Source organism: Eublepharis macularius, chromosome 3 (genome assembly GCF_028583425.1).
Source record: "Eublepharis macularius isolate TG4126 chromosome 3, MPM_Emac_v1.0, whole genome shotgun sequence".
NCBI lineage: Eukaryota > Metazoa > Chordata > Lepidosauria > Squamata > Eublepharidae > Eublepharis > Eublepharis macularius.
This window is the reverse complement of record NC_072792.1, coordinates 52,061,147-52,074,455: the sequence shown is the minus strand read 5'-3', so window position 1 is coordinate 52,074,455 and position 13,309 is coordinate 52,061,147. Positions and strand designations below refer to the sequence as shown.

Below are 13,309 nucleotides of genomic sequence, written 5' to 3'. Positions count from 1 at the left end.
CAAATTTTTTCTGTAGGCTGAATACTATACAAATGCAATGGCTGCTTGTGTTTTTTTGCCTTAATTTGAAGCTTTTGTATAGTAAAGAATTGTTTAATAGGCTAACAAAATTTTACTTCTGGGCCAAGGAAGCTTATGAATGTATGTGTGTTTTGAGGCACTGCCTGCCTTTTTAAAATTTAAACAATAACGTATAACAGCTTATCACTAAATCAGTACTAGTGGTTAGTGATTGTAATTTATAAATAGTGATTGTGATAGTGATTGTAATTTGTAACTGAAATATTGGGGGAATTGTGTAACTTATTTCCTATGTGAAATATATTATCTGACCTGAATTATGTCATTTTGATAACACTCAACAATTAAAGTCCCCCCCTAGTATAATGGTTATTCTTGTGAGTACTCTGACATGCCTATTGAGATCAGAGCATGTCTTCCATTACATGTTATGAAATATGTGTCTGGCAGCAGGTGCTGAGTTGTAACCCAAACTGTTTTAAGACTGTGGTAAAGAATTCTGGCAATATATACATTGTATTGTCATGTAAAAATATCCCAGCTGTTCAGAATAGTTCAACTTTGTTTGCCAGCAAGCAATCCATACAGTAGTCTTCATGCAACCCAGTTATCAAGACAGAAGCAATATGTTGAGCTCTTATGAGATGAGATGTTTTACTGTCCTGTAAAATGTACATTGAGCCTGAGGGATTGTAGCTAATATTGATATTTTAATCATGCATAATTAATATGTTGCTTAACTTGCAGAGACATGTTGAACACTAGCTCCATGCCTCTTGGCTACGTTGCACTTGTTCTTAGTTTTAGGGGATACTGAAGCCTGTAGTTTGTGAGATGCTTTGGGGATGGGTAACTGTTAGCCAATTGAGGGAGCTCCAATTATGCTTATTAAAGTTCAGTTATTAAAATGTTACTTAAACATACATACTTCCCAGGAATCAGAAAGAAGTTTTGCAGAATAGTTTCTCAGCACCATGGCATACTACAGTGAGTCTGTGTCCTATTTTTGGAATACTCTCCCCAAACCGATTTGTGAGCATTCAGTATTGTTTAAATGACAACACCTTATTTTTCAGGCTTCCTATTGCATGAGTTAGGTTTCTACTATTTTAATGGTATTATGTACAACCTTCATGTTTACATACTACCTAATGCAGTGTTCCAGTGAACATTTTGCACAGTGGTTTAAAAAAAATGCCAGCTCAGTCTTGTTTTCTCTGTGGACAATGCCATTACAAATCAGCTCTTTTATATAGATTCTTTCCATATATTCTGCTTCGTAACGTCATTATAAGACATCTTTGTTTCCTTTTCAATTGGAGTTGATTCTTCATATAATCCCTGGATCTGTTTTTTAAAAATGCCAAAAAGCTATGGGTCCATTATAGGGAATTCTGAGCTACTATGGAAGATGCTAGGGATAAATCATCCTAAAATTGCGTCTGTATTGCAGATGAATGCCTTTCTATCTAAAATCAACTAGTTTTATTAGGGATTTTGCATTACATCGATAGGAATCCCGTGAGACAGTCTGAACCTAACTGCCTTCAGCAAACATCCAGTTTCATTAGTGGAATATTTTGAATGGAGTTGCTGCTTTTTGCTCTTTGTGCCTGTGGGAATTGCATCTTGAACAGATGGTGTAGGCTGTCCAAATGTGCAATTTATATATGTGAATATAATTTGAGGTGGGGAATACCTAACTAAGAACTTATGTAGCTCCAAAGCAATTTTATTTTATTGAAAAAACATAAGAAAGATGAGTAGTTATAAACCTACAGTTAAACCTTTAAAAAATATATCAGATAACATTAGATAATTTCTAACACGAAGGGGGGGGGGTTGTATGAGACTGTGGGTAGCCCTAGAAATCATAGATTTAATGTATTCTTGTATCAAAGTGAGATAACTGTGGCACATAAAAGTAAATCTCAAGGATTCAGAGTTAATTGGAGTCTATGCTTTTTCTTCCACGCTAGCCATGTGTCGCAGATGACTAATATGGGTGGACTAATACATTTTGTGAGTTTAATTGCAAAGTTTCTGTAAGGTATACAGTAGATCTGTAATCGAAATGCACTTTGTGTCTAACATAAAGAGCTCATGACTTTCATTAGATTAAGACTAAATGGAATGATGGGGTTAAAGAACAGCAAGCCACACAGGGACAGAAGCAGCTGGTGGTCCCACTTGTGACCTTCTCACCTGTAACCTCATTAAACTCAGCCAAGACAACACAGCTGAAAATCCTCTGCCTTTCGGGTCAGTGGGTCATGAAAATCTCTCTGGGAGGCATCCTCTTATGCACAGAAATGTGCTGAAAGTCCTAATGGTGCTCAGCTAAAATGATTGTGGAAAGGCTGAGAAATCCTGGATCATTCAACCTTCACAGTTACCTGAAACATATGTTTCTGCTATTGTTCATGCCTTTAAGCCAAAGATTTGATCCTGGTCTCTATAAGTTGCTTCATTCCTTTAAGAGGCAGTTTAGAAGAACTTCAGAAGAGCTGCTCATTTGTAATTTTAAGCTTTAGGTATTGCAGTTTTCTTTTGGACAACAGTATTTAACAGAAAATAACTCATGTAGGAATATGGCAGGTCAGTAGCATATTATGTATTTATTTAAAACATTTTTATGTGGGCTTTCTTCCCAGGTTATGGGTCCCCAAAGTGGCAAACAAAAACATTAAAACTAGCGTTGCCTGCCTGCCACCCCCAAACAATACACAGGAACAGGACCGTCTGTAAGAGAATGCCAAACAAAACAGAAGTCTTCATCTGATAGCTGAAAGCAGTGATAAAGGTGGACAGATGAATTTTCCTGAATAGGAAGTCCCATAATTTTGGTACCATGATAGAGAAGGCCCTATCTGATCACACTTTTAATATAACCTGCAGCATCTCCCTCCTCTTTAATTCTTAGGCAAACCATACTGTCTATAGAATACACACTGTCAGGTCTCCAGACTCCTCCCATTTTTGTCATGTAGTATCAAAGTTGTATTAGATTTTTATCCTGTCCTGCCATGGAACTCAGAGTATCATACACGCACGGTTCCACAATAACAATATAGTCAAGATAATCCTCCTGAATGTTCCTGCATAGTTTAACTCTCCACCCCACTCTGATAGCGGAACTACAAGTGACAAAAGGCACAGGTTGGACACTTGTCAGCTTCCCTCAAGTTTTGATGGGAAATGTAGGCAGCTTGGCGGAATGTTGGACAAGTGACAGTTGAAAAGTCCATTGGACAGCAGTCGGAGAGCCAAGCTGCAAGACTAGGATGCCTACATTTCCCATCAAAACTTGAGGGAAGCTGTCTAACTAGTGTCAGGCGTCACTTGTAGTAAAGTAATTTTAAATGCAAGTTACAGATAGGTACAGCCTCAATTTTAAATGTTCATTAAAAAAAAACATATATGTGGGTTGTGGATGGCTGCTTCAAACTTTACAATGTAGGTGTAGAATTGACTGCAGCACTTTAGACTGTAAGCAGTCTCTCTCTCTCTCTCTCTCTAAAAAACCAGTGCTTAAAAGAAAGCCCTTACCTGCTTACAGTCTAAAGTGCTGCAGTCAATTCTATACCTAAGGATTCTACCACCCTGGTTGTTGTGGGTTTTCCGGGCTGTATTGCCGTGGTCTTGGCATTGTAGTTCCTGACGTTTCGCCAGCAGCTGTGGCTGGCATCTTCAGAGGTGTAGCACCAAAAGACAGAGATCTCTCAGTGTCTCAGTGACCATCATTCTCCAGCCATGAAAGCCTTCGACAATACATTCTACCACCCTGTTTTGTATTCATATGTCTGGCCTACATTGTAAAGTTTGAAGCAGCCATCCACAACCCACATATATGTTTTTTTTAATGAACATTTAAAATTGAGGCTGTACCTATCTGTAGCTTGCATTTAAAATTACTTTTCTCATAAAAATAATAAAATAAATTACAAATATAAAATAGTATGTGTACTATATATATAAAATTGGTTTCAGTTACTTTTTAAAAAAGGCATCTGTGGTGTAGTTGACTCCTTTGGCTATCGGTATTGAGCTTTCCTCAAGGCTAAAGTAAATCTATTCAGTTAGGAATGCTGTTGGGAAGCCTAGTTGCTGTTCTGAGCAGTAAATAGCAATTGCATCAAGTTTATCATTCCCTTGTTGCTGCTTCATCCCAAGGCCAGCGTTGATGCCATTATTGACACCGACATAGACAAGGGCAGGAAGGAGGCGTGCATACACAATATGCAAGGAAAAAATCTCAATCCTGTAGATAAACGCCTAAAATACTTATCTCTCTGTTCTTTTGAAAACTTTCCATATCTGCTTTTGTAAGCTGGAGACCATGTGTTATCTTTGTATTACCTCTCCACACAGTCATTGGGATGTTTGGACAGAGGTCACTGGAAAGGATTGTAAATTTCTGCTTACGGGTAAAGATTCTACTGATCCCTAACCTTAAAAACACATTTCTTGAGAAGGATGTTGATGCATTTTTAATAAGCTTAGCAAGATATTTTCTTTTTAATGTCCTTACCTAATACATTACATTTAAGAGCATCTTGTTCAAAGTAACCCTTGGTTTACATTTCAAAGGAAATACCACTCTGGGTGTTTTGCACTCTTGAGTCTGATTTAATTGCCTATTCAGAGGTATGTTAAGATGCTGACAGCTAAGTGTGTTAAAGGAAAAGTTAAATGTTAAGTGTTGATATAGTGAAAACCAAAGTTGCCTTTTTAGCAGTGGATTTCAAACTTTGTACCTTTTAGGGCCCCTTGGTCATATTGATTGGTTTTCCAAGGTGCTTTGGTGTATGTGTCATACAATCTCTGCGTTGCTGAGTTTTAGGGCATAGAGTGCTCAATATTTCCTTGTGGATTATAAGGGATCTTCAGTGATAGTGGGCAATGTGCCTAGTTGTAAAATAGCATTATAGTATTATGGCCAGTGTATTAAGCTTTAACTTGCATGGGCTTATTGATTAGTTCCTGAAAAACTCTCTTGTTTGTGATTCATATATGGCTTATGAATCTTGAAATGAACCTCAAACAATAGGGGGTCAGGTGGTAGTTTATGAGAAGAAACAAGTACTCACTTATGGAATACAGCCTCTTGGCCCAGGCCCACAGTTAGTGGTGGTTCCTTGTTTAGTTAGCATAGTATGTTTTGCCCTCAGTTTGATAAACAGTAAACCCAGTGCAGTAAAAAAAGTGTGTTTTATTTTATCCGTTTTGCTTCTAATATGGTTGTCATAAAAATCTGATTGTGCACAGCCTAATGTTCATATTAAAGTATATTCTGACAACAAAAGAGTACTTCCTTGTACTTGTTGTATCCACTGAATGCAACACAGTGGTAGTTTTCCAAGTAGTTAGGCCTGAGTGTTCCAAGTGGTTAGGTTAGGTCTGTTCCCTCAGAAAGATTTCTTTCTGCCATGCATAATTTTGTAGACCTCTTACTATATCAACTACCAGATGCCTTTTTTTCTGTACTAAAAAGATCCAGATGCTTTTAGCCTTGCCTTATAGAGCATGCACTCAAAACTTATGATCATTTTGGTTGCCTTTTCCTGCACTTTTTTCAGCTTATCAAAATGTTTTCTGAGGTGTAACAGCCAACACTGTACATAGTATTCCAACTCTGACTGTATCAGCGCTTGGAACAGTGATGAACAAGTAGAAGCATAAATGGACAGTGTTTTCCTTACATTTCTGCTAGTGTAAGAGTTCTAGCACAAGTAAAAATTTTGTGCTGGATCTAACCCACGTACTTTTATACGACTATTTTTATATTATTCTCTGTTCCTTTCCTGCTTATCCTTAGGATGGAATTCACTTTTTAAAAATTCCTGTTCCACATTGTGTCATTGTTTTCAGTGAACAGTTTTCAATGAAGTTGTTCAACTGTTACAACTAGTTCAGATACCATCAGAGTATATGTGAAATTAGAATTACTTTGTTTCACCCACTCTGCATATCTTTGTATTTTACCTGCCATTTCTTGCCTATTTACCTAGTTTGCAGAGGTTGTTTTAGAATGCCTCACAGTCCCTTTGTGTTTTTAATATCCTGAACAATTTGGCATCATTCGCAAACTTCGCTACTTCACTGTTTACTTCTTGTTAGAGATTATTTTAAATAACTTTATTACTGAATTATGAATAAATATTGTTCCAAACATAATCTAACATTTTCATCCTGTATTTTCAGTTTTATAACACTCAAACAAATGTATTCATGAGAAAACACCCTGCTCTTTAAAACTCTGCAACAGTCCTTGTTTCACTTACATATTAGAAATTAAACCAATGAATAGCAGAATTGACACATGCAGTGCATAAATAACACTTTTTATTAGAGAAAGATGCAGTTCTGACTGTGCAGAGAAATTTATTTTTCTCCTGAATATTAAACACATTCCTGTTTCCTTCACACTTTATTTATTTATTATTTATTTATTTATTTACACTTCATTTATTTCGAGAGCCACAGCTCTCTTTGTCAGATGCATCTGACGAAGAGAGCTGTGGTTCTTGAAAGCTTATGCTACAATAAAGTTGGTTAGTCTTAAAGGTGCTACTGGACTCTTTACTATTTTACTAATATTTGAGAAGCATGTTATTGGAGAAGTATACTGAAAATACCTATGGCTTGCAAACTTGAAAGAAATGTATACATCTAGACAAAAGAATATCAGCAGCTCCTGCACTCAAGATGGCAACAGTGGATCAGTATGACTTTATAGTATTTTTTATTATTAACCTGGAGAAAGGAAGAAAAGGAGTAATCCTGGTGCCCACGTCAAAGATTGGTGATTAGTTCATGTGATACTTGAACCAGATTGCTCTTTATAAACCCAGATAATTAAACTTTCTTAGACACTGGACTTTCTACTTTCAGTTTTATTCTTCCTGTTTTCCCAACTGACAGTTGTGTATTTTTGGTCCAGAGTGGAGCAGCTTGTTGACCCATCTCTAATCAATGGGTGGTATTATATGTGACAAATTATTCCTACATTTTAAATTTTATAAATATAAATAATAAAACTTGTGCACATTACACAAGGTACTGGTAAAGTAGGTAAGTTTTGGTGAGATTTCTTGTTTATATTTCTTGTATTTATTTCCCTGTTATTTTTCCTGTTGTTTTTTTTTAAATTAAATGGAACCTTTTTATTTTTTTTTAAATTAAATGGAACCTTTTTATTTTTTACCATTTCAAAATTTATGGATTGATTTTCTCTTTGTATCTCCAAGACACTCTCACGCACAGAGCTAACATTATAAATGGTTCCTGGTAAACTGTACTGAACAATAGAAATTCTACTAGAAATTTCAATTCCCCCCCCCCAGCAAAGCATACTCAAAGGGTTTTTTTTGTATTAAGGTGTGTGTGGGGGGGTGGCACCGGCTCTGAAGGAGAAGGTTGCTTGAGAGGAGAGCTCTGTCCCTTCCCGCCCTAATTCCTCATTGTACATCATCATAATGAAACTAAAAATCAAAATAAGAGAAGAATATGGGCAAACAAGGCATGGGGAAGAAAAAAGGAAAGTTAAATATCTCAAAAAGACTGCAAGACTTCTTCCCAAACTCACAGCAGGCAGAAGAAGAAAACTGTGCTGGAATCAAAATGGCGGACAAAATCAGCTGAGGTAGGAGCAATTTAACTACCCTTGCCGATCCCATGCTTATTGAATTTCTGGCCCATATGGAACAAAAAATAGTGAACAAAATGGCAATTTGCTTCAACCATTGATAGACCAGCTAACAGAAATAAAATCGGCTTTAGATAAAACAGCACAGATTGCTGGACAAGCACTAACATTAAGCATGTCACTGCAGTCTGAACTATCTGGGTTACAACAAGAGAACAAGCAACTACAAGAAAAAATTGTACATATGGAGATAACAGCAAAAAAATTAAATCTGAAGTTTAGAAATTTTGAAGAGCAAGCAACTTTAAATGTTGATCTGCCTTCTTTTCTAGCGTCATGGTTAGCACAACACTTACAACTTTAATAAGGTGCAACCCCTTTGATTACCGAAGCTTACCGAGTGGGAAACCAAAAAAATACAAAATCTAAGAAGCCTAGAGATATCTTAGCTACAATTCCAGACGGGGAAATACGGAGAAAAATCCTGGAAATAGCAAGGAAGAAAGGCTCAATCCCTTATAAAGGAACACCTATCTCAATTCTTACAGACTTGCCATCTTCAGTTTTAAACAAAAGAAGAGAACTTAGATCAATAACTGAAGAATTGAGGAAAGCTCAGATAAAATATAAATGGACCAACTATACGAAACTTCATGTTAAAACACAGGACTTTACTTATCAAGTTACAGACCAGGAATCTGGAAGATTACTTTGGCAAAACCTCGGTATTGAGTTTCCTAAGAACTGCAACAGTTCCATACAGAAAAGAAAAGGACCCAATCTCTTGCCAACACACAGGGGAAGCAGGATTCCAGTGAGATGCAGCCAGCAAGCCAAGAGCAAATAAAGTTTGATGTAACAAAATGTGATGTAACAAATGCAAATTAAATGCAAAATTTAATATCATGTTATGACCGCATAATCTTTAAAAATCGTATAGGAGTATGGGGGGGAGGGAGCAGAGCTCGTATAGGGCTCCCATTAATTTTTTTACAGTTCTTTGTTTGGTATATATGTAGATGCCAATAGCCTATAGGGTGTATCTCTTAGGCTACGAGAACTGTTTAGCATAACTTAGACCATAGTTTATTTATCAGTATGTAAGATATTCATTATTTAATTGATCTAGGTTTTAATATCATTGAAAAAAGAGGGGGATTAGGGTAAAGTATGGGAGAGGGGAATAAAGGAAGGGATTAGTTTAGTTAGTTAATAAGAGTTCTAATAAAAACTACAAATAAATATTTTTCTTTTAAGAAGGAATAGAGTTAAGAGGGAGGGGGAAAGGGAAGGAGGGATTAGTTAAGCAGGTTAGTAAGTATTTGAATAATGGTTACAAATAATTATTTTCTTTTATTTTTATATATCATTTTTGGTAACTAATCTGCTGAAGATCTGGCACTATGACAATCCCTATTTAATCACCTTTATAAAAGAATCTATTTTTATATATTATCTTTACTAATATTCTGGGTATCATCAATATAGAAATAGAGCCTTATATCAAATATAATATTATAAAGGTTTTTCAATAATGGTGTCAGGCCTTTGGATAATGCTTAAGAAAAAAAATTACTCATAGTACAATATTTATCTTTATTATATTTGTTACTGTTTATTAAGCATAATTTAAACAAAAATTAATTTAAAAAAAGGTGTGTGTGGGGTGGTGGTGGTGTACCTACGGTCAGTACTGTTCTAGGGAAAGCAGTTACCACCAGGCATTGCTTGTATTTTCCCCATGACCTTCATTGTTTTGATAACCTAGTTCTGTTGACACAGACAAGTAGCAAGGACGAAACAGGCATCTGTTAAACAGAACAAGACATAGCCCACAACTCTCACAAAAGAAAAGTTTACACAAACAGGTCCAGGATCGTTAAAAGTCTTTTAGCTCCAGCTCAACAACCATTAATAGGCAACTCCAGCCCCTGTGTCATTTCTCACAGGTGCTTGCTTAGGAAATGCAAACAGGACCTAGAGCAGCAACTGTCTTGATCTAATCAGGAATGTAAACAGGTTTCAGAGGAGTAAAAGAGAGAGAACGTTTTATCTTAAAACTTCACAGAAGCCGGCATACCCTTGCAAACTCACCCGTGATACAGCAAAACAATGGCAACGTTACTATAAACTGATTAAGCAAGTGAATCCACACACCTTAAATCATGGTGAGCTTAACTTTTCCTGATTTTGCAGGACTTGCTGCAAGTACTTCTGTATCCAAATGCAACCCTTTTCAAATTAGTGTGAAGTTAATTATTTCAACCAGATGCAATGTATTTGTCCATACATTTTCTGGAAGATGTAGTGAGCCTTTTTTGTTAACTTTCATTTTAAATAATAATTTAAGTCAAGCCTATCATAGATTTATTGAATGCTTTTAACACACACACACACACACACACACAAACACACATATTTAAAAAAATCTTTATACAAAATTTGTGCTTCTACACATAGAATGCAAGTTCTTTTCAGAATGCATTTCAGTGATATAGATGTGCTAAGAGAGCAGCTGTCTCCTTCAGATATTAGGAATATACATTGTTTTTCTTGTAGAAAATGAAAAGCTCAATCCTAAACTCAGTCCTAAATTCATTGACTTCATTGGATTTAGGGGAGTGTAACTCTGCAGTGTTAGGCACTTCTGGATTTCATAAATATGGCAAACATTGCAATTTTATACGCTAATTAAATTATAAAATGCTTTTTATTGTAAATAATTGCATATTATGTTAAATGAATTTTAGACTTTATAAAAAAGTAAGTATTGCTTATATTTCAGTTGCCTGAGACATGAGATGTGGTGATGATGGCCACTAAGCTGTATGAATTTAAAAGAGTTGGGGAGTGTCAAAGGTACTGTTGCCAAACTCCAGGTGGGACCTGGAGATCTCCCAGAATTACAGCTAATCGCCAGCCTACATAAATCAGTTTCTTGGGAGAAAATGGCTGCTTTGGAAGGTGGACTCTAAGGAATTATATCTCACTGAGGTAGCTTCCCTCCCCAGACCATGCCCTCCACAGACTCCACTCTCAAATATCTATCAGTTTCCCATCCCAGAGCTGGCAACTTTAGCCACAGCCCTGGTCTCTCATACTCTTAGGAAAGGAGGGGGAGATCCCCGTCTAGCCGGCATCACTTGAATGAACAGCAGTGCAGCAAGTTTAAAATTGCTGTGGCCGCCGCTGCCTCCTTTACCCAATGGAGGGAAGACAGGGAAATTCCTTCATCTCCCCTCTGTTGGGTGAAGGATAAAGCAGCGACCCAGCAAGTTTAAATTTGTTCTGGCTGCTGCTGCTTCATCTACACGATGAAGGGGAGACCGGGGAATTCCCCCATCTCCCCAGCATCGGGGGAGTAAGTGGCAGTGTGGCAAGTTTAAACTTGCTGGGCTGCCACTTTCTTCTTCACCCGACAGAGGGGAGATGGGGAAATTCCTCCATCTCCCCTCCGTCAGGTGAAGGACAAAGCAGCGACCCAGCAAGCTGAAATTTGCTGTGGCTGCCGCTGCCTCTTTTACTCAATGGAGGGGAGGCAGGGGAATTCTTCCATCTCCCCTCCATTGGATGAATGAGAGGCAGTGCGCTGCCGCTTTCCCCTTTACCTGTTGGAAGATTCCTTCCTCTTCCCTCCATTGGGTGAAGGAGAAAGCAGCGAGTCGACTCAGGAAGCTGAAACTTGCTGTGGCCGCTGCTGCCTCTTTTACTCAATGGAGGGGAGACGGGGAAATTCCTCCATCTCCCTTCCATTGGGTGAATGAGTGGCAGCATAGCAAGTTTAAACTCGGATTAAAAGTTAAAAGGGCATTTCATCTCTGCAGGCTGCACTCAGCCGCTTGTTGCGAAACCCCTGACAAACAGCTGATTGGTGGTTTAAATGTCCCTCTCTCTCCCGATGTGCAGTGGCATGGAGAGGGACATTTCAACTCCTTGACCTGAAGCTTCCCGATGCTACACAAATAGCTTTGGGAATCTTTGATTCAGGTTTTCTGAAACGGCCCTGGTATGCTGGGGCCATTTTGGAAATCCCAAATCTTTGCAAATCTGGTCCAATTCGGGCATTTTTCCCGAATTGGAAACCTGAAGTGCACACCCCTAATTGGAAGCAAATTGGTAGCCAGTGTAGATGGAACAAAACTGAAGTGATATAGTCCCTATTACTTCAGCCAACACTCTGGCCGCAGCATTCTGTACCAAATGTAACTAGGTACATTTCTGGCCAGCTGTAATTATTAAGCCAAGTAATGAATTCTTAAGAGAAATGGACTTTTCAGAGGTAGTATTTTAAGTTAGTTGGAGTGCAGATATTCAGTTGAATGCTGAAAACCATGCATATCCATATGTCTTAGTTATGGAAATCTATGTACTGACGGAAGCATTGTTCTTACAGTGATTAGGTGCTTTTTTTACTTCTTACAATACATAAATGGCTTTCCCTTTAAGAGTACCATGGTGGGGAGCAACTTTTAAAAATTGGTAGAACAATGTTAGAAACAGTAGAAAGACAAGTCCTTAAAATAGCAAAGTTTTGTATATTTGAAAGTTAATTTTTTTTTTAAAAAAGTCATTTATCTTGCATCCATTGAGGATCTCTAGAAGATCCTACCATAATTATAGTACCACTGCAGAGAAGGCCCTATTACAGGTCTAAATATATGGAAGTCTGCTCAATGCTTGCTTAGCCGATTTCTGAGAATGGAAAGACACATAGAAAAAGGTGCTTCCTTAAACTTCTAGGCTGTTTAGGGTTATATAAGGATCAACAAACACCCTGAACACAACCAGAAACTGATAGCCAGAGTACATTCTCTACCCATCCTGGTTAAGGTTAGGTGATAAGTCTCAGGTTCTGTAGCTATCCTGGAAACATTCTGTTCCTTAAATTGGCCTTGATGCTTTACAAACCCCTCAATTTTGCTTTTTAAGGTTTCTTCCATTGTATAAACCAATTATCACATGTTGATGACCAATTATCACATGTTGTTTAACATGAAGCTCTAGCCATGTGGAAAGGTGTCTTTTTGTAGTTTCCAACTGTGTGATAAGATGAAAGGTTCTGTTGTATTGCTACTGGTTAAAAGACAAGTGAAGTACAACTGGGTTAAATAGTGACTTGAGGTTAAACTACCACCTTCCATGTGAGTGATGCTTCTTGAAAGTGGACTACTGTCCCAAGCAACTACTGTTCTAACTAGTACTTTTCACTTTACATTGTGGAAGAGTGAAGATATGGGAGCTAGTAGTGTATAGAATTATGCTCACTGCTTATCCATATGAGTTTGGTATTGTTACAGTGAGGAGATATAGGAGACTGTGGCCCTAGATAAATTACATTCTGTTCTAGGAACCAAGCAATAAAATCCCCAGGTTTCGTGTGCAGTGGAGATAGTCCCATGTTTATGGATACAAATAAACAGGACAGCAGTAATCATTTGCACTCCTGTGAGGGTGAGACGTGGTAAATTGGTTTTTTTGGCTATCTTGATTTACAGCTATAAAGGTCAAGGACATGCTCTTGGTTATGATTGGGTAGAGGGAGTGGTGGGAAGCATGGAGACTCAATCCCTATTTCAGGATAGGTCAAAGAGGAAATCACCAAGCATGGCAAGAAAGCATTAAAAGGTTTAACGCCGTCTG

General features: G+C 37.6%; 1 protein-coding gene across 5 annotated transcripts in view; it reads left to right on the top strand.

Annotated features, from left to right (window-relative positions):
- MAP4K4 (mitogen-activated protein kinase kinase kinase kinase 4) overlaps positions 1 to 13,309 on the top strand; it is a 203,807-nt gene that overhangs the window by 16,236 nt on the left and 174,262 nt on the right. The window lies entirely within an intron of this gene.